The sequence below is a fragment of the Polypterus senegalus genome, chromosome 9 (assembly GCF_016835505.1).
Source record: "Polypterus senegalus isolate Bchr_013 chromosome 9, ASM1683550v1, whole genome shotgun sequence".
Taxonomy (NCBI): domain Eukaryota; kingdom Metazoa; phylum Chordata; class Cladistia; order Polypteriformes; family Polypteridae; genus Polypterus; species Polypterus senegalus.
In genome coordinates, this window is record NC_053162.1 from 120740328 (window position 1) to 120763021 (window position 22694).

Below are 22694 nucleotides of genomic sequence, written 5' to 3' on the forward strand. Positions count from 1 at the left end.
TATTTTGATCATTTTTTTCCCAGTGCCTCCTGAGTCACCAATGTGACTAAGCTACCACATATGATACAGCTTTCGCCTTGATGTCTAATTAGGCAAGATGTCCAGCTTTTTTGGTTTGCTTTCTATGTCCAAAAAGTAAAACCCTCATTTTAAGGCCATTTTAGTAACATATACTGCACAGGAAATGATACCTTTATGATAAAGAAAAACACAATAAATGTCTTCAACAAAAATGACCAGAAGTACTTAAAGTTGTGCATGGCACATCAATCGAATTGGTTCAACCCTTAATGGAATTTGAGTGGTCAAAGTTACTGATTTTCACAAAACTTCAAAAAATGTGGATCAGTAATATAGGCATGTGAAGAGTTCTTTTATGTTATTTCAAAGTTATTGATCATGGATATGATAATATTTTTGATATCTGATTCTTTACTGGTGGTTCTAACCCTCTAAGAGCTACTCCTAGAGAGTTATAAACAGCAGACATTAAACATAAGCATGTGGATTATTGTTTAAGTTTATTTCAAGGTCAGTGATTATGAATATGATGTTATTTGTTATTTTTGGTCCTTTACTAAGGATCAAGCCACTTAAGGACCTCTATCAGAGAGTGAAAAATGACAACTACTTAGATTTTAAGCATTTAAATTGAAGCATACATTTTAATATTTCAAATATTTGATGCAACTGCTGTATTCTTGTTTATTATACTTCTGCTTCATGAAGTAAATAATTACATTTCCTTTAAGCATCCTGAACTAGGGTGGCCTACACTAATCCAGACTGCATTGAGTTAAAAGCTGACTAAAGTCATGTCATGGCAGTTAAATAAAAGTAAGCAATGCATTTTTGGATTGATATGACTAAACGTGCTTATACAGTAGTATGCAACGGACAGAAAAGAATATTTCTGAATAAGAATATTGATAATTCCCAGAAAGTTTCTTCTTGTTTTTACTTCACTGTTTTTTTTTGTTTTTTTTTTTGCAAATAGACATAAATCCACAATGTTCCCTATAAAATGAGGAAAGACTTCACAGCACATGCGAGACATCAAAGCTGCCCCTGTGCAGCCATAATTAAAATACAAGGATGATGGTATTACATGAAATAGTGATCTATTCACTTTCATATTAATGGATCAGTTACATTCATGTCAAATGTGTTTGTAGCTAGTTTATAGCTCCCGGGATACTGATTTGAAGTTCAGCTATCTAACGTTTTATGTTCTTCCCAAATCTGCACATTTTTGCTTCAGTTATTCTGTGTTCTTCTCACAATACAATAAAATGATTTACATTTAAAAGTGAAAAGGTGGTATAGACATTAATTCCATTGCTGCTGTCTCACAGCTTCTGGGACTTCGGTTTAGTTGCACTTGATTGTGCTCAATGTTGGCCAAGTTCTTGGAAATCCTATGGTGTAAATAACAGGTTCAGGAAGTAAATGGTAAAACATTTTATATTTTTCATATCCAATTTTTGTAGGCTTTTTGGGAATAGGGAAGAACAATGCAGCACTAAAAAATATAAACCTGAATTATCACCGCAATGCCTCACCTGAGATACTCATGAACACAGCTAAAATAGTCATGAGTCAATGTAGGCACTTGTCTTTTGAATGCGGATATTGGAGACCCCAGAGGAAACCCACCCCAGTCAGAAAAATATCATTGTAGTAGTAGTATATTGTAATTTTCATCAAACAGTTGTGCATTCATCTTGAAATAAGAAAAATAAATCAGATCAGACTCATTTCACATGTGGTTCAGTTTCTACTATACTATTTACTATATGAACCCATTTTATATATCCAATTATTTCACATGCTAAAATTATAAAAATATATATTTTTATTCTGAAGACTGTTAATGTCCAGAGGTTACTGTACAGACAATACATAATTGCTGATCAAAAGACATGCAAATGAAATCAGAGTGTAACTAAAGTCACTAATCAAGATTAAAAGTGCATCAATGGATTATAGGAGAAAAAAAAAAAAACATGATCAAATTATGCAAATATAAATGTAGAAATTAAATTAAATTTGGTGACTAAGCAATACATTTCCATGTCATCTGAATTATTTCCTACTTTAGAAATTTTATGGTCTCCATTGACAAAAACAAAAAAGGAGAAGAGAGGGCTTTTTGTCTATTAGAAGAGATTTCAGTCCAGTACCACATCCTAAATGTCTCACATATGTTACATGCATTCTTAGAGGAGAATTTACCACACTGACTCTGGATGCAATATTGCCAGTCAGTCAATACATATAGGAAGGCAGTGATTAGCTTATCCATTATGAAAACGGCCATAAATTCAGTGCAGCAGAGAACTTTTCAGCCTCTTGATTTTCTCTTATTTTAAATATCAAAAAACAATAACAATTACTACATATTTGACATACATTTGGAGCCTCCTGCTAATTCTTTTAAAATGTTGCTGCTTTCCGCTCAATGCCTGTAATTCAATTGTTTCATTTATTTTTATTTGAAGAAATAAAATGTAAAAGTAAAAAGTACTCATTTTGAAAATACTGGAAATCTTTATTTAAATTAATATACTATTTTAAAACTATCACTTAATCTGTTTCACATGTTCTTTCATTTTAGCATGTAAGTGCACCAGAATGAAAAACCCATCCATCCATCATCCAACCCACTATATCCTAACTACAGGGTCATGGGGGTCTGCTGGAGCCAATCCCAGCCAACACAGGGCACAAGGCAGGAAACAAACCCCAGGCAGGACGCCAGCCCACCACAGGGCACACACACACACACCAAGCACACACTAGGGACAATTTAGAATCGCCAATGCATCTAACCTGCAGTCTCTGGGAGAAAGACGGAGTATCCGGAGGAAACCTACGCAGACACAGGGAGATCATGCAAACTCCACGCAGGAAGTGAACCTGGGTCTCCTAACTGCGAGGCAGCAGTACTAGCCACTGCATCACTGTGCCACCCAGAATGAAAAATATAAAAAGAAATTACATTAAATGTTATAGAATCAAGGTTGGTGTAACAGCAACATGATAGTAACTTTGCATTACACTGATTGGATTCTGTCTGATTCCAAAACTTCTGAGTGAAGTTTGTCTGTTGCGTCAATGCAAGTGGATTTCTCGACACATTTCTCCAAGAATTCTGATTTCCTTCCATATTCCAAAAGCATGTATAAGTGAGTGTGAGAGTACCCTGTGAGAATTGTAGAATGCCAGTGGGGATTGGGTGGTCTTTTGGCCTTGGAAACCTTGCAGATTTTTTTCTTTTTTCTACAGCCTAAGTGAAGTTTGTTGTATGAAAATGTGCTATATAAATAAATGCTGTTGTACTGAGTTATTTTCTGCATTACATCCCTTAATGCTATGCCATTTCTAAACATATATTTTTCTGTCTTATGTTTCAGGTGTTTTTTTGTACAAATTAATGCAGCAGATATTTATAATATATCTGAAATCAACAGCAGTATATAAGAAGAACGTGGTAATCAGAATCACATTTAAAATAAATATTTAATACAGAGAAAATGCTTTTATTAACTGTAAGTCTTCATTTTAGCTCATTTTAATGGTAAATGTGATGTACACAGACGCATTCATTCATCATAATTCCCTTGTGAATTAATTACAGCAAAAAAGACCAGCATTAATCCAATCTGGTCAAGGCGGTCAGAGCCTGCATTGGCAACATTGGGCATATGACTGGAACCAGCTCTTTAAAGAACACCAGTCCATTGCAGATCCTAATCACACAACACACCCATACCCAGAGTCACTAAGGAACCTAATATGCATATGTTTGGGAATGACAATAAAAACATATAAGAACAGGAAAACCCTGCAAGAACAATGTTTAATTCATAAAGGAGGCTGGATCTGTAAAGAACCCATTCTAGTTACTGTTTCACTGCTCCAATGAATTAACTGAAGTGTTTAGTCCAGGTCAGGGTAGTGGGGGCCAATGGCAGTGGGCACAAGGTAGTAAATAATGGTAGAAAGTATGACAGTGCATTGTAGGGTCCATTTATGCACCCATTCATTAGGAATCAATGTAGCATCACCAGTTAGCATATATTTGGAGTCAGGGACCGTGACAAGAGCCCCCATAGACACAAGAAAATGTATATAATCCATAGAGACAGTACTGAATCAGGCTGAATCAAAGACTCTGGGAATGTGAGGAAGAAGCAGTAACCACTGCCCCATGCTGCAAATACATTTGTAAATTACTAGATTAATGCCATAGAGAACATTATTAAGGCTTAAATTAAGAGCTATAGATAACAAATAACAAACAGACCTTCATATATTCCCAGATATTAGCATATAATTAATTTTGTTCTGCTCATACAGTCTCTAGCAATAGCAAGCACACTGGATATCAATACCATTAATTGTGTGTTAATGGAATTTATGTTTTAACCTTTGAACTGTTCATCTTTAACTTTTTAAGAAAAAATACAATAAATACGAAGTAATCTCATTATCCTCTGTCAGTTTATATAACAGTGATGTGTGCATTTAAATTAACAAAACAGAGTAAATGTGCATGCTCTGTGATGGATCATTTAATTCAAATCCAAATGCATGGCGATTCAATAAATGACTACTTGGCTAATTTCAACTGACAAACTAAGAGTAGAAATAAACACTGAATAAATAATAAGCCCTATTGTTTACACTTACAGTGAAGCACACATCCTTAAATCATTTGACTATATGATTTGTCAAAGTTATTATTTAAAATATGTACAGTATATATGCTAGAAAAAAATGTACATTTCCTGTATGTTTTTATTTTTTTCTAAATGTTAACATTACCTTGCTTAGTTTACTTACACATTCAGAAACGAAAGAAACTTCACCTTCAGCATAGATGGTTGGAGAGAATGTTCTCAAATGATAATATCTATTGATGTCAAACACCCTTCTAGCAGAAGGCTCCACCTTGCTTTTACTTATTGGCTGGGAACGAAGCGTCTTTGCATGCTACTGGCTGAAAACAGAGACAGAAAAGAAGGAGGGGCTCAACAACTGAATATGCAACAAATACCAGCATTCAATGTTATATTACTTATGTAAAATAAGATTACAAAATATTCTTTAATAGTTGATCATAACAACATTTATTTAGAAAATAGTTGGGTATATATAAGACATTTGATTTTATTTAAAAATACACAAATAAATAAGAGTAATAGTGCAATTGAGATAGATCTACATTCAAAGATCAATAACATAAAATGTATGGTATGTTTTCATAAACATACAAAACTCGATTAGTCACTCCTGAGCTAAGAGTACATTTGCAAAAGTATTATTATGAATATTATACTTCTTAAAGAAAATTAAGAAAAGGAGAAGAAAGCATGTCATCCAATGCAATGGCAGTAATAGGTAATAAACGTATATACATAAAACAGTTTTTAAAAGTATTAACTAAGTTAAGAACAGAATTTGTTAAAAATTTATTTTAAATATTAGCATGTGCCCAGACCTTTTAAGGCTACTCCTGTTGTCCTTTCTGCCCATTATCTATTCCACTTTGAAATGGCACTCGCACTCGCCTCTGAACCCAGTGTTGGATATACATTGAGATTAAGCCCTTCAGTGATGGACAATGTCCAGTGTATCTCGTACTGCATGTTTTAATATTGGTCAGACCGCGGCTGAACTTAACTGATCTGCTATATCATAGGTATACTGATACTTTGTGTAAGAGCTGTGAACGCCAGAAGCCCGCATTCTCCCACATTTACCTTTTCCTTAGGTTTTAGCTCTCTTTTTCGCCTTTACTGATAGCTTGTTGCCTTTCTTTTGCATATATATATATATATATATATATATATATATATATATATATATATATATATATATATACTATTTTAATTTGTAATCCACGCTCTTAAAAATAAACGTGCCTGAGTAGTTTTTAAAAGGCACATACAAACGAAGGTTCCAGAAAGAACCTTTATTTATTTGGTTCAGGCTACATACGATAAATAACTGAATTGATTTTAACAGATTAGTGAAATACCAAATGGGTCAAGCTTTTAAAAGGTCTCTTGATGCATACTATATTAGTCCAGATATTCTTAACACTTATGCAGAGCACTAACAGATTAAAGAATCATAATTTTTAAGAGTTCATGTTTTGTGTTAATCACATCATGAACTCTTTTAATATGCAGCCGTCTCTGTTAAAATGTTGCGAAAATGCTAATATTAAAATGTATTGAATGAAACGTTAAGAGAATACTGCACAAACTTTAGAATTTAGTGTGGGCTACTCGTTCGCGCAATCTCTGTCTCTGTTGAACAAAATCACTGAATCATATTCTTCCCGAATATTTACCTTGCCCCTGTCGGTCTAGAATTTGCACGTTCTCGCCATGAACGCCCAGAGTTCTCATACTTCAGTTTTCTTTTCAGAGATGCGCATGGTAGATGCATTATTAAGAATATAGTTTGAATTTGTATGTGTGCCAATGGAAGTGCCTCTGATTAACTGGGGTCTGTTTCTACCTCGCGCACAGTGATGTTTTTAAAGATTTCCGATTCTGCGATCCTGATCGGAGCAAGCTCAAAATAAACACATCGATGAAATAAGAATGGATCAATGCAGCAGTTTATGGTACTATTGAACCGTTTGATGCCTTCTGACTTTACTATTTAAATCGGTTGAACCTGAACTCAGAGACTAATCTCTATGATGATTCTGATGACCTGTAAATGCTAAACATAATACATTCTGTTGAATTCCTGCCCGCTTCATTATCTGTTGTATCAGGATTATGTAAATGCTAGTATTCTTATATTGATTAATAAACATTAGGGCATAATATTAACTATTACACCACGTTTGGTAACAAGACAACAAAAGTGTAATTAAGATTATACTTTACATTAAACAACAATACTGTATAGATAACTATTTCTATCATTTGAAAGCAGGACAATAGGAAACATTTACGTGCCCTGTATAGTATAAGTCAGTTGTATTGTCTGGTTTAGTGGTCTGGCAACATTTTAAAAATCTCCAACAGGTTACCAATCATGCAGGCAAAATTATTTCAGCTGATGTAAATGATTTGTGTGTGTCAGTGGGCAACGTTAAAGCAACTATAGACATCATTTCAGTTAATATGCCCCATTACATAAAAAAATTACCTACTAAATCAGGGAATCATAGTCTCTCTAAAGGCCCACAAAGCTCCAGAGATTTGTCCCCAATTCAAAAATAAGAAAAAATGTATAAACATTACGATATAATTCCATGAAATTGGAAATGTAAGTGGAAATGATACCAAAAATTTTGATTTGTATTTTAAATCCAAATGCTGATAAAATATTTTAATGTTACAACATAGCAAATGCTTGGGCATTTGCTATCCATTGCAGTCTCTTATTACAAAAAGAACGATAATAATGACAAGCTCAGTATTTTAATTTTGGTAAGTTAATAGAGCCCAGTTATTAAGGGAAAAGTCCATAAATGTTAAGAAAGGCCTCCAAGCTATAAGGATCATGGTTTTCTTTCATCTGCTTTAACAATTGTTATTAACAAAAATGACATCAGAACACATAAATACTCTAATTCAGTGGATCTCAAAGTCCATCCTTTGAGACCCAATCTGTGAGCCATTTTATCTATAGTTAATCTCATTAATTTGATGGTTTTGTTTTCTCTTCTGTTATTTTTGCATTCAGAAACACACCACAGTGTGATTTCTTACATTTACATGACATTTAGTAACTTTTGTATTTCTACAAAAGAGTTCAATTTTTAACTTTTTTTACTGATTTTTTTTTTTACCAAATTCTCTTTTCTGTGGAATTTGCTCCCTCAATTGTAACTTAATAATGGCCGTTAATAATAAGTACACTTTAACAAACGACACTGAATGCTGAAAGGCCACAGCTACTTCAGTATGAGATACACTAACGACCAAACCATCCAGCACTTGGAAAAGCAGAATGAAAGTTATAATGAAATTTTAAAATTTGAAAAGGCAAATTTAAAAAATACTAAATTATCCTCATGTAAAATAACAATCAATAAAAAATTACAAAACTTAATTTTGAAATTTCTATAATTGACCCTCAGAACTTGGAGACTGGGATATAACAGCTTGCTAAGTTAGTCTAGGAGTCCAGTTAAAAATATGTTGGTTAAAAACAAAATCCTGCCGCCATATCAGGCCCTCAAAACCGAGTATTTGAACAAATGTATTTGGACAAATAGAAATGTAGTTTAAAAATGTCTTCCTTTAAAGTGTAACCTGGGAGTATACATAGATTTAAAGTACTAACTCTCCAGAATATCTGCAATAATCCACAATAAAAGGGTGTTTCAGTTTTATTGATCATGAAGAAATTCCTTCAGACTTGGTCCCTTCGTTGTTACTGATGATGTCAATAGGATGCAGTCTTTCCAGAGCTTCAAAAAAGACAGTTAAAAAAATGAATAGGTTTGCGTAAAAAAATAGAAGTAGAATTTATTGACTTTTAAAGATATCCCAGGTTGAAGCCTGGAACATAGAGGATTATTTTCTCTTTGATTTCGTCATTACAGAACCGACTTGTCTGTTTGTCAATGCAAAATACAGTACATAATATTCTGAACGTTATTTTTTAAAGTCTTTGCTGTAAGTTCTGTTCATAAAAGTGCCGTAATAGGCTGTTTGATATATATATATATATATATATATATATATATATATATATATATATATATATATATATATATATATATATATATATATATATAGTAGTTAGAAAACAACCGAATGTGTCGTTCTTATATACAAAGCAGCAAAGTTTTGACTTTGTGTATTATTTATAACATAATGAAAACGGTATTTTGGATTACATAATGCATTGCCTCGAATGGTAGCAAGCAAGGAAACTCTTTGGGCTATTTTACTTTAATAATAAAGTTAATTTTACCTTATCGTCTAGTAATATCCAGTTATTCCAAAGGGTGTTCAACAGTAGTCTTTTTCAATTCAATTTACAGTCTGGCATCAGTCATTTAAAATGCAGTCAGAAGATTAAAATGTCACAGATCAGTTACCCTTGAATTACGTTCTCTATTAAAGTATTAGACGAATCTATCGTTTTACTAGCAGTAACATTCTTATGTTGAGTGAAATTTAAAAAGTGACTTAGAACTTTTTTTATCATTATTATTTCATGGAAGCGGCGCAAAACCAATAATTATTCCACTTTGTGGTAGCGCTTTTATTTAAAGCATTTATTATTTTGGAAAATATGAAACTGTTTCAGATAAATTATGCCAACGTCATGTAAATCTCTCGCTTAGGAACATCTTTTGTTTTAAAACGTTAAAACAAATTCAAGACGCTTAGAGATTCTCTCCCAGTAAATGCCATAGGTGAAATGGTATGTGTTGGTATACTGTCGGGAATCGGCTGTAGGGGAATCCCCAGACCATTCAAGCACATTCACACAAAATGACAAGGTGCCAATTTAAAGTCACCAATTAACACATGGATAGTACTTATGAAAAACCTATGCAGAGACAAGGAGAACGTACAAATTCCAAGTTGCAATGATCGGCCCGGAACGTCCTCACTCCTAAAAATGAAGGTGCTTATTCATAGGGGAACCAGATTCGTTCTGAAAAGAACCAACCACGTGAGAAAGAGCCATTAATTCATTTAAAACCGTAGATTCTGTAAATCTTTGTGCATACATTAAGACAAGCTGAGTTCGATTTTTATTAACCTGTGAGTACCTATATATTCACATTATGTTTTGCCCACAAATTAGGAACCTTTCAGAGTCCGAAATAAAATGGTGCTTTGCCAAGCAATGGTGCTACAAAGAACCACTTAATCCAGTAGTTCGTTCCTTAAAAATAAATAAATAAATAAATATAGTATTGCTGAGCCACAGTAAAGCATGCCTTTGAAATGGTTAGAAATAAAAAAAAATGAAAAAAATACCTAATTACACTTAAAGAAGCTATGTTTTACCTATAAATGCTTACACTTCTTAAGAATCCTTTACTTTGCAGAATGTAATGTTGCTGTAAGAGTCTTTGTATTGGATCACTTACTTGGACATTTGTTTTTCCTTTCCTGAATTATTTCCATTTAAATAGTATATGAATAAATCTGTTTTTGTTCCTCCATTAATGGCATGAGCCATCACAAATTGTTATAAAAATCAAGCCTGGTAACAATGGAGTTTTGAAATTGAAAGGTCTGAAATGAATCAAATTTTAAAAATGCCTCCAACAAAGGTTCAGTGGCAAGTTAATACTGCATTTTGTCTCACATGTTCCCCTCAGTTCTGTGTTGGTTCCCCTTTGGTATTATGTTTACCTCCTATGTCCCCAAGCACGTGATGGTTAGCTTAACTGGTGAGTTTGAATAAGCCATCTGTGCATGCATCCATAAGTGTAACCTGTGCCTAGTACTTTCTCCTGGACTACTTTCTTCTTTGAAACCTGATGGTGTTTGAAATATCCTCTGGTCTCCCGTAACACTAAATTTGTTTTAGATGAATGGAGAGTATGATGCATTGTGTTTCGAAATGCAGCTTGAAAAAAGAATGGCACACTACCCCAAATAGGGCAAACATCAAAAATTGTTGAGAATAAGCTATGAAAATTTTTCAAAACAAGTCTTTAAATACAGTAACAAAGCAAGTTAAAGACAGAAGAATAAAGCATGAGCATACTTATTTTAGACGATTAAAGTGAGGAATAGTGGTAAAATATGAAAGAAAGACTTGATCAAAACATAATAACTGATGGGCACTCAATGTTTATCTTGTGTGTTTTGCATGTCACCTCTTTCGTCTTCCCTGGCTTTGTTCGCATTCTTCCCCACCTTTTTTGCATCATTTTTCTATCTTGGGTACATTCCTGATGAAGGCAAAGCAGCCAAAGAATGTTTTTCTAATTTTATTTGTAAATATTCAGGATTTAAATAATGTTTTTCTATTTTTTTAGTTGTTGCTACATTCAGATGCAGTAGCTCATTAATTCCAAAGTAAACATTTCTAAAGTATGTGGGTAGCGGTAGGCATTTGGAACAATGAAATGAACCTTCACCAGCAAATGTGCATGAAGTTTTTATGTAGCAAGAAGGTTTATTGTCAAAAAGTCTTTTATTACTTTATATAGGCTACGCAGAAAAGTTCTGTGCTCTAGTGGTGAAAATATTAACAGTTTTTTATATGAATACCAGTTTTATAGGTAACAGAAAGTAACTGTCAGTCAGTCAGTCATTTTCCAACCCACTAAATCCTAACACAAGGTCACAGGGGTCCACTGGAGCCAATCTCAGCCAGCACAGGGCGCAAGGCAGGAACAAATCCCAGGCAGGGCACCAGCCCACCGCAGGAAACACACACACCAAACACAATTTTGGACCGCCAATGCACCTAACTTGCATGTCTTTGGACTGTGGAAAGGAAACCGGACCACGCGGAGAACATGCAAACTCCACACAGGGAGGACGCGGGAAGCAAACCCAGGTCTCCTTATTGCAAGGCAGCAGCGCTACTACTGCACCACCGTGCAGTGTATCTGCAAGTAACTGTAGTTTTATTATTTGAGGTTTAATACTGACAATATATTTAATCAAAGTTGGGACTGTAGCCCCAGCATTTTGAACTTGTTGCAAGCAACTGTAAAATAAAAATGCTGAAATGAGAAGAATAGCGTTTTCAACTACAACAGGGTATAACACCAAGGCTGGCAATAGTGGAAGATTTTAATGATTTGACAAGATCCCGTATCTGGATTCAATAAACAGCATCTGGTGTGACTGACCTGAAAGAGCCACTTCTTCCATCTTATTAAATGGCTTCTGAAAGGAAAGATGAATCCACAGAGCACCTATGATAAAATGTAGAATCACAAAGTGCTTTAAACAACAAGCAACATTTACAAAGATAATATATGAAATTCTTCTAATAATATTGTAAGAAAACTGACAGGAATATGGAATCAGTAAACACTCCCAGGCAGTCCAGGGTTAATTGTGATTGGTTTTTCTGATGTGGCAAAGTAACAGTAAACTTAAGATCTATGAAGACACTGTAGGCATTATTATAAAAGAGAATTAATTATCTCTCAGCACTTTGTTGTCAGTATGTGATGATGTATGGTGTGGTTAAGTTTGAATACCACGAAAAAGAAGAAACAACTTCTTCCACGGTGCCTTGCAGCATATGCTTTTCCTCGCCTTTGTCTTCGTTTTGCCAATCTCATCTTCTATCACACTCTTTTTTCAGTCTTTTTTGGTTCACCATGTTTTTGCTCTATCTGTGTCACTATGTATTTTATGTAGGATATACTATAATAAAAGTAATACAACTAACATATTCAAAATACAGCTTGGACAAATTTAATATTTAATTTGTGTGAAGAGGATTAATTGTTTAAACAAAAACTGAAGTGGAATAGTATGTGAAGTCCTTGACTCAGACATAGTACAGTATTTGTACTACACTTCAGCTTTCTACATTATACTAATGTCTTGTGTGCTTGAGATTGTTCTTCTTGGTTCTACTATGTACAGTACATTTGCAGTTGTAAATAACCCAGAGCTGTCATTGTCATAGCTTTAAGGAACATGGTGGTTTCAGAAATTAAAAGTCTGACAGAATATATTATGGTACTCCAACAGTTGACACTATTGTAAACTTAAAAATGTTGTATAGTATATTGAGTCAAATTGAATTGGCCTACATGTGAGTGCTGGATTTACTCTCTGTTTCTTGTTATGTTGAAGGGAATCATATTCATTTATTAATATTATATGGCAGTAATGCAAGCCAATACTCCTTCCCTCCTGTAACTCCAGGAGACTATGCACATACATTAAAGAACCACTTACAACAAGCCTTTGCTGAGGCTTCCATTTATAATGCAGTGGTGCAGCAATGTCAGAAAACTTATTACAATTTTAAGATTTTATTTTATTATTTTAAAACTGGACACTTAGTACTATCAGATGATGCAGTTCAGTGTATGAAATTAGTTTTTTTGGTTTACTGGACCATATAAGATAATCTACTGTTATGAAAATGGAGACTCATTGGACCCTCCGTATAAAATTATGAACATGAAGAATCAGCAGTTTTCAACAATAGTTATCCACCATAACCACCTGAAACCTTTCTATGGACAGTATCACTGATTTCCCTAAATTATAAATCATTACTTCATCAGAGGGGCGTCAAAATGTTGAATAGGGGTCATACCCCTTAACAGCTCTCTTTGGAGCCATACCCCGGACTCCTTCTACAGGTTCTGCTCCCTCTTGTTCTTCATGCTATAAGGATGGCAATCAACAATCAATATTAGTGAACTTGTTTTTGTAGTCATTTCCAAATGCATGGAAGTGTGCACAGATAATACAAGTCAGCTGGACACCACTTCCAGGAGGGAAGAAGCAAAAACCAGATTGATCATGCAATCTGGCGTCCAGTAAAGCTATGAGATCATGTGTTGTAACTTGGTTGGTCATTTCTAAATCTACAGGGGATGTGGGCCACCAGGGGGCACACTGCCGCTCAAACCCGACACAGACAGACGTGGGACACAAGTTCAAGGTACAGGTTTTCATTTTTCTCCTTTTGAACCTGGGAAATGCTTTCCCCCATTTTCCACATGTACAATACAGTTACAGCACAAGTCCAACACTAAACCAGACAGTGTCTTTTCTTTCCTTCTCTGTCCACCTCCACTCCTTCTGGCAAGGTTCGTTCCTCTTCCACCCGTCTCTGGCTCTTGGAGTAGTGGCTGTTGGCATCTTTTATAAGGCACCTGGAAGTATTCTGGGTACTTGTTGGACTAGATTTGGCAGCACTTCCTGACGGTGCCTATGGAAACCAAGAGGGCTGCACCAAACTCCAGCTTCCATGGAGCCCTGTTGGAGTCGGAGGCACAGCTGCAACCCAGGGGGATGTCACTTAGCGCTCTGGAGAAGGTAATGCTCTGGATATGCTCCCTCTCTAGGTCCTTCCAGCGTAGAGGCATCCCGGTCAGGTAAGGGCCCCAGCCGTATGCCATAGGGGATATATATGTAAACTTAAAAATGTTGCATTGCATTCATGTTTTCCTGTTTCCTATGTGCTTATTCTTGAGCTGTCACTTTTGAACTAAAAGGGCAATTTCTCCAGGAAAGCAAGGGGTCTGGAGAGGTAAAAACGGTGCCTGAGTTTTGTTCTTTTTAATATAAATTAAATAACTGACAAGATAACGTCTTTAGTCGTGTTATCTGATTTAACCTATGTTTGCATTTTTGAAGAAAAATAGCCCCAATAATGTATGCTTATTTAAATCCACAGCTTTATTTGTCCCCACAAATACACTTTAATAGCTTATGCTGCTTTTCAAAGGTCAGGGCTGTGTTAGCATTAGTTGATAAATGTATGACTCCATCCATTAATCTATCTTCCAAGCCCACTTATCCAAAGTAGGGTTCTGGGGCAGCAAGTATTGTCTGCAAAGCAGGAAAAATCCCAGAGGGAGAACATTCCCATCACAGTATGAATACACATGGATGGACCAATTCAGTATCACCAATCCACCTAGCCTGCATGTTTAAGACATTGGGAGGAAACCAGAGAACCCAGATGAAGCCTTTCAGAGACACAGTGAAAACATACAAATTCCATACAGGAAGCACCCAGAACACAAACCCATGGCACCCTAAATTTACAGTATATTTTCCATTAAATACCACAAAGAAAAAAGAGAATCTTCTAGAAAATAAACAATATTCTCCAATTGTTTGTTTCAAAAACTATTAATAGATCAGCTTGAAGGCTGTTGAAAAGAAACATCCACTGTCTGAATCTGGGCATCCCCAAATGCCTGCCTTCTAATTTTGCTCTAGATCAGAACTGCATAGTTTCAAACCTTAGTAAATACTTCTTGATCTGTGTAACTTCCTCACTCTGGGGGCCATTATTTAAGCAGACTATTTAAGTCAACTCATTCAAAACCTGCAGCCTTTAAATTCGTAAGTAGGATGGATCACGAGATGAAGCCTTGGGGAAAATTCGAAAGCTCTATTTAGGCGGTGTCAATTTTTATTTTATTTTTTTTTATAACCAGGCAGGGTTTTTTCATGTGCAGTAGGTATTTTACGTAAATGTGAATACAGTATCAAATCTGCAGAAAATGGTATATTAAATCTGCTTTTGTGCAAATTTTTTGACTAATATGCCTATAATGGTACAGTGATAGCAACACTTCACACTGCATGTTAAAGACAGTGCCTCTCTGGGATAAAGACATACCTCTTTAGACAAGAGGGAAACAAGCCACCACAGGTCTTAATGGTAATCATGATCTTGCTTGAAATTACATTATCTGTTTTTATGTAGTTTTATTATTTAAAATTGATAGACATTTAGACACTCTGAAAAATAATTTGACTTTACCTGATTTGTTTTTTTGAAAAGTATAAACACTGCAGAGCTCATAGCATATGACAGGATATTACATCAGAATGGTAAGTACTTGCTAACACTTGTAATTATGCTGAAATCATCCAAACATGATTACAAATGCTTATTTTATATTGATTGATCAGTAGACCCTCATCAGCATTGTTTCCAAAAAGTGCTTGGTAAGAAGAGTCTTTAGACATTCTCCTTTTTATAAATAGATCTAATCATCACAATCTGTAATTGCTTGTGACGTCAAAACTGATAACATAACTGAGAATTTCCATCCAGTAGCTTAATGCTAGAGGAACTCCTGTTTGATTTAAATTAGTTTTGATTTCAGCAAGAAGACAAAAAGGCAGCAGTCTTTATATGAATAATGTGAAACTAACAACAGCACACCCTCAGATGTTTCCACTGTTTCACCCACTGAAACAAGATTTACCTAAATTTACAAAAAATTTTGAGTAAAGTGTCTCCAAGATATATTATGCTTTGTGCTGTTTTGAGAAAATCTTAACACATTTTCTGCTCAATGTTTATATATCCTTTCAGAATTTGATTTGTTTTTGTAAAGCACTTATGATATATGATTATAAACAAGCAGTGCCAATGCTAGGTTATTTTACACCCTTGCCCATACTTATTTGTGTGCCAACTGACAGTACAGTAGCTAACCCATGCAGCTGGGTCCCCCCACCACCTTATGATCTGCACCTAAGCATAACACCAACAATGTATATAAATCACAGAAGACGCTTATTTTCTGCCCATCTCCATCGAATTTTGTCTTGCTTCTTCATTTCTAAGTTATTTATTATGTTTAGCCCTTCCTATTCTAGAAGTGTTTTAATAACAAATACAAAGCGTATTATATAGGATATTTTTTTTAATTTGCTTGGAAACAACAGGGCCATACAGAACTGGGAATCACCTGAATGAGAGAAAACACCAGTTTCAAGGAGTCCCTCCACCTTCAGCATGAAACTTGATCTCTGTTTAAGAAGGATGGGCCTACTAAACCCGAAACTCATTTCTTTTCACTTGTTAACATTAACATTCGAGGGGGCAGCAAGTCTCATTTTCAAGTCTTTTTATCTTCTTTTCCTTTAAGCTCAATTTTTACTATGGAGAAGACAGGTCTACCTCTGTTGAACCACTGAGCCTAAAGAAATCATCATACAGAAACACTTGTCATTTCTGAGGTCAGATCATGTCATAGTGTAGATGCAATTTATATAACAGTAGTGATAACCAACATCTATGATGGCTATTGAAAGATAAGTTATCAATCAATATTTCATTGCATCTTTCTCCCATAAACTTATTTACTATTAATGTAAATAAAGATACAATGTAACACGTGCTGTACTTTACCTATTTAACTTTGGCATGAACATAATGGTATTGGCTTCCTGCAAGCTACAGATATGCAGAATGGATGTAAAATAAATTGACAGAACATGTAAACTAGCATAATTCAGAACCAATCATGAATATTGCTATCCGAATGTAAAATAACTACCCTATTATAACTTAAAGAATATCATAAAAGGCAAAGTTTATTCCCTTAATTGTTGTAGTGATTTATTCTTTCATTTCAGTGAAGAAAGTGCCATCCGTACCTAAAATAATCAAATAATGTCCAAGTAGACAGAAAATGAAGTGGGAGCAACAAGTTTTTCCTGTCCCTCAGGCTTGAAAATCAATGATACTAAAGTTCCAGTCAAATGTGGCCACATTTCCCCACAATTGCCATGTGAATAAATATTTTATTAAAACAACAGCATGGGTTTCTCCATTACTTACACATTATCAAACTCACTCAATCCAATTTAGGTCCATATGTAATAATAAAAAACAGAAGTCAGCTTATCAGAAGTACTCTTTATCCTTGTTTCTAAGATTTCATTACCAGAAATCTTGTGAAAAATACCCTCAAATTTACATCTGGTAATATACATAAATGAACTTGATAAGAAAATAGTTCAATGGAACCTTTTTTTTTAAATTGTTTTGGCCTTTGTCTTCTACTTGGCATTAAACACCCTGCTTTGCTGTCCTTTTTTCCTTGTTGAATATTGATAAAGTGGTTCAGAATGCACACTTATGTCCACTGTAACTATATGACTGTCCAGTGTGAGTCTGTTACACTAGAATAAAATCTAACTACATGGATAACTGTGAATAAATCAAGTCTTTTTTGAAGAGCTGCTACTTATTAGCAACAAAAATAATTTAAAATATTTAATTATACATTTTTAAAAATTTTATTCTTAGCTAATTTTACTTGACTAATGTTGAAGGAAGACAGCTGGCATTTAAATTAGTTAAAGTAAATTGGCATTTAAAAATCAGCTACTCACGCTTGAAAACACAAAATATTAATATATGGATGTTTTCATATGTTAATACACTTTTCCATTTTAATACATTAGTAAAGGGAACTAAAGGATTTAATTTTGCAGAATACAACATAACATAAGCAGGAAAACATATTGAAGAATACCATAAGCAAATTACTTAAGATGAACATTTGTATAAGAATCACATAATTGTATTCTTGAGATGAATAAAAAATGTTATTACAAAAATGGAATAACTAATCAAATGATGGTCATTACTGACTGTTGATACTGAAAGCTGAAGCTGTATCAAATTCAGGCACATATCATGTGATTGTACCCACGAGCATCAAAACACCATTTCTCATTAAATAGGAGCTTTTTAAGGATGTTTCAAGTCGAAGGATGACACTCATCCAGTTAAGCCTCAGATAAATAAACCTGGCATTTCAGTTCTCCGTCTCTATAAACTTACACTGCAGCAGCAGGTCCTTTGACATATAACATCCAGTTGCCAGGGCTTTACCAAGGAAATCATTGTTGTAACATACAGTACAATCATTCCTTTTTCACTCAGCCCTCATTTAAAAAGTAGGACATCTTGCAAACCACTAAACAAAAAGACTGAGGTGTTGAATGTTGTACCTTTAATTGAGTCTCATAAAGGGTTTACCTAAAGTAAAACAGGTTGTCAAACCTAAATAAAGTGCATTCAATTAACAACATTATAATACAGTAGTAAATATTGGTTATTAGCTGTTTTAATGCTTAGGGAAGGTTTAACTAAAACAGTTATGAGTTTCTCTCTTATCACTTAAACTACTCTTGCTGCCTAGAAGACCAATATAAAATTGCATTCTAAAAAACTTCAAATTTCTTTGTTGCTCAATTTATGATACTATGTGGCCTAATACATCTTCTGAATTTATTGTACTCTCATTCAAAATTTCTTTATGTAACTTGTGCATGAATACCTAAATTTATGAAAACTGTTCTCAAAAAAATATTATTTAGCCTAAAAATAAATTCAATAAATCTGTAAGGGCAACTACTTTCAATCCTGGAAAGCCACAGTGGTTGCTGGTTGCATTATGAGGTTGGGAGCATGCGCTGATAGTGCGTTGCCACACCATGGCTCAAACAAACAAAATTTAATTGCTACATTTTAGTTTGCATCCCTGTTAAAATACCCAACCCTTAGTTGTTTCTTTTAGCATAAAAACTCTGTATTCACCATTTTTGATAGCTTCTTGTTTTCATAACAGCTGTTGTTAGCAATGAGATGTAAATGACAAAGGAGTCAGCAGTTCATAATCTAACTGGGTCCAGTTCCCTGTTTTCTGCCACAAATCATTTAAATGATATCCTTGGAAAGGAAAAGTATACAAAATAAAAATGGCCTGACATGATAGAATAAAAACACAAGCCGCAAAATTGGTACAATGTCTCTGTATGTTTTTAGTGTTGTTTTTATTTCTGACATTTTTGTATAATCAGCCATTAACTAGGTTCTACATATAGATATAAAAGGAGAAAAAGCTACAACCTGAACTTTTATTTACTTATAACTTGGTGACTAAAACCTTTCAATCTTTGATTTTATGTTTATGCACATATACAAATGATTTGTAATTAGATTAAACATTGTTCTGTTGATCTATACATAATGGAATTGGGTTTCACACTGGAGTTGGCCAAGGAGATTTTAGTAGAAAATCTGAGCTGTAAATATTTCATTAGATTTTGCTACGCTTGAAGTTTTTAAAGTCAAAGTGAACTTTATTGTCATCTCAACCATATATAATTATACAGATAGACGAAATCGTGAAACTCATGGTCCACAGCGTAACAACATGAAGTACAAATAATAAATTGAAAATAGAATTAAAATTTAAATTTAAAATTAAAACACAAACAAGACAAGACATTGTGCAAAGACAAGACAGTTTAAAGGTGATGTAATATATAGATTTATGCAATCTCATTCATATCTACAGAGCCCATGAGCTCTTTGGTACATGTTTGAACCTAGAGGAAAAATGTCAGTTGATGTGAAACTTTTGAGCATTTCTTTTGAGCCAGGTCTAGTGGAGAATGTAAAAATGTATCGAATTGCAAAACAGCAGCCCACCAATTACAGTGTCTACAGTAAGTGGAAAAAAATACTAGAAAGCATTATTAGTTATGGGCTACACGGTGGTGCAGTGGTAGCGCTGCTGCCTCGCAGTTAGGAGACCTGGGTTCACTTCCCGGATCCTCCCTGCGTGAAGTGTGCATGTTGTCTGCGTGGGCTTCTTCCAGGTGCTCCAGTTTCCTCCTGCAGTCCAAAGACATGCAAGTTAGGTGGATTGGCAATTCTAAATTGGCCCTAATGTGTGTTCTGTGGTGGGTTGGTACCCTGCCTGGGATTGGTTCCTGTGTTGGCTGGGATTGGCTCCAGCAGACCCCTGTGACCCTGTGTTTTGATTCAGCGGGTTGGAAAATGGATGGATGGATTACTAGTTGCACCATTAAAATTGTAATACTACAGGCCCAGTGGAGTAGTCTAGACTATGGACAGGGTCACAGAATAATGGTTCATTTAAAGATTTTTTTCAGTCTCTGCTTTGGATTCTGGAGTAGACCCTTTATTATTTATCTTATTCTTTCTTTCTTTCTTTTTAAAGTTGTGCATCTGGTGCTGCAGAGCATGCTGATTTTATGGTCTGATTAATTGTGATTTTTTTTTTTTGTTGTTTTTTGCATATTTTCATATAGTCACCTTTTTTGCTTAAGATGTAGCTCAGGCAGTCTTCCTGTTCACAAAAATATCAATAATAAAAATGATTTCTTCACACTATCTTTCACTTTATGGCAGGGATCTCCAACTCCAGTCCTGGAGAGCTACTGTGGCTATAAGTTTTTATTCTAACTGTTTTCTTAATTAGTGATCAGTTTTTGCTGCTAATTAACTATTTTGAGAATCTGGCCACTGAATTGATTCTTCTTTCCTTAAATGGCACCTAAACATAAATTTGATGTGAAGTGCGCCAACAGATGACCAACTAAGTTGGGGCCTCAAACTCCAACCAACTTCACTTCATTCAGTTTCTTAATTTGAATCAAATTCTCGTTGCTAATTAAACTCATTATTTAATTCCATGCTGCTCATTCTATCATGGCAGACATTTCCAAAACTGTTCCTTTTCTTTTTTAAGAGCGCTGTCAAAATGTTTTGTGTACCTGAGCAGATCAACATTACTAAGGCCTTTACCTTTCTTTATTTTTAATTATTGTGTGATAGACACTGGATGTTATTTATGTGTCGGTACATTTTGTGTCTTAATAAAGCACCTTGCACTTATTAAGCACTTTGAGCTACATCCATCGATTTTCTAACCCGCTGAATCCGAATACAGGGTCACAGGGGTCTGCTGGAGCCAATCCCAGCCAACACAGGGCACAAGGCAGGAACCAATCCAGGGCAGGGTGCCAACCCACCGCAGGACACACACTAGGGCCAATTTAGAATCGCCAATCCACCTAACCTGCATGTCTTTGGATTGTGGGAGGAAACCCACACAGACACGGGGAGAACATGCAAACTCCACGCAGGGAGGACCCGGGAAGCAAACCCGGGTCTCCTAACTGCGAGGCAGCAGCGCTACCACTGCGCCACCGTGCCGCCCTTGAGCTACATTGTTTGTATAAAAATGTGCTAATTAAATAAATGTTGTTGTTAATATTGTTTGGTTGCTAATTAAGGAAAAAAGAAATAATTAAGGGGCCTGAGTCTTAAGATGTGCATCAATTAAAATGAAGTGAAAGAGTTAATTAGCAGAAAAATATGGTCATTAATTAAGAAAATGGTTAGAATGAAAACCTGCAGCCACAGTAGCTCTTCAGGACTGGAGTTGAAGATTCCTGCTCTAGGGTTTGCAAAGAGGTTGACCAGATTGACCTTTGACACTCCATTTCCTTACTACATTCTTCATTTCTTAAAGTATAATGATATTAATAATGCCAAGAATAAGAATATGAATCTGCATGTTCCCCCACATTTTCCTCAACATTCGCAAAGACATGCATATTAGACAAAGAAGTTATTCCAAAATTGTCTCTTTGTCAGTGTAAGCATGTGTGTGTGTGTGTGTATGCACAAATGGGACCTGCAATAGACTAACACCCTGTTCAGAATTTCTTCCTTCTTTGCATCAACTGCTGCTCTAGGTCTCTGTGACACTAAGTTGGATTAAAATATCTTACATTTTTAATTAAGTTGCTTAATCCATATCAAAATCAAGGTTTACCAAAGATGGCTTTCATTTTATTCATTTTTTAAAGTACTGTGAAAACCAAAGCTCTTTGGTCCCTTATGAGAGCTCAGATCACAAATGCGGTACCAAATGGAACTGTGATGTGTTGATCTTAGGTACAATACATTCATCACCACCCCAACCTCTTATTCAATGAAACCTGGTTTACGGTAAAAGGTCATTCATTCATTGCACAAACATATGGGGGGCAGATTATGAAGTTTTATAAAGAATTACAAATCATTCCTTCCATGGAGTTATAGTAATTAAAGTAGCTAATAATTAAGAATAAAGTTTATAAGAACACAATTTATATGAAATCTGTGATGACTCACATATTGCAATACATTGCCTTAGTGTTCACATATTTAAAAAATTAACATATCTAATAAGATGGGAAGACAGAAATTTAGGCAAATGAATTATAAATTGAAAAGTAACCCCAATTTAAAATCAATACCAGCAAAGCAACAATATTATAATAGAGTTCTTTTATGACAAAGATATTTTTGCAACACCTGAAATTACTTTTAATACACTACCAGAACATTTACTAGGAGAAAACAGCTGTTTAAGAACTTTATGAACCTATGTGATCCAAGTT

At 34.8% G+C, this 22694-nt stretch overlaps 1 protein-coding gene across 4 annotated transcripts in view; it reads right to left on the bottom strand.

Annotated features, from left to right (window-relative positions):
• The window catches only part of cd4-1 (CD4-1 molecule), a 126782-nt gene that overhangs the window by 98609 nt on the left and 5479 nt on the right, over positions 1 to 22694 (bottom strand). For 2 of the 4 annotated variants that reach the window (XM_039763655.1, XM_039763659.1), the window contains exons 2-3: positions 11819 to 11884; positions 4849 to 5005 (exon numbers count right to left, since the gene is read on the bottom strand). The gene's annotated coding sequence lies outside the window, so the exon portion shown is untranslated. The remainder of the gene's footprint in view (positions 1 to 4848; positions 5006 to 11818; positions 11885 to 22694) is intronic. The other 2 variants (XM_039763657.1, XM_039763656.1) reach the window with 2 other exon arrangements.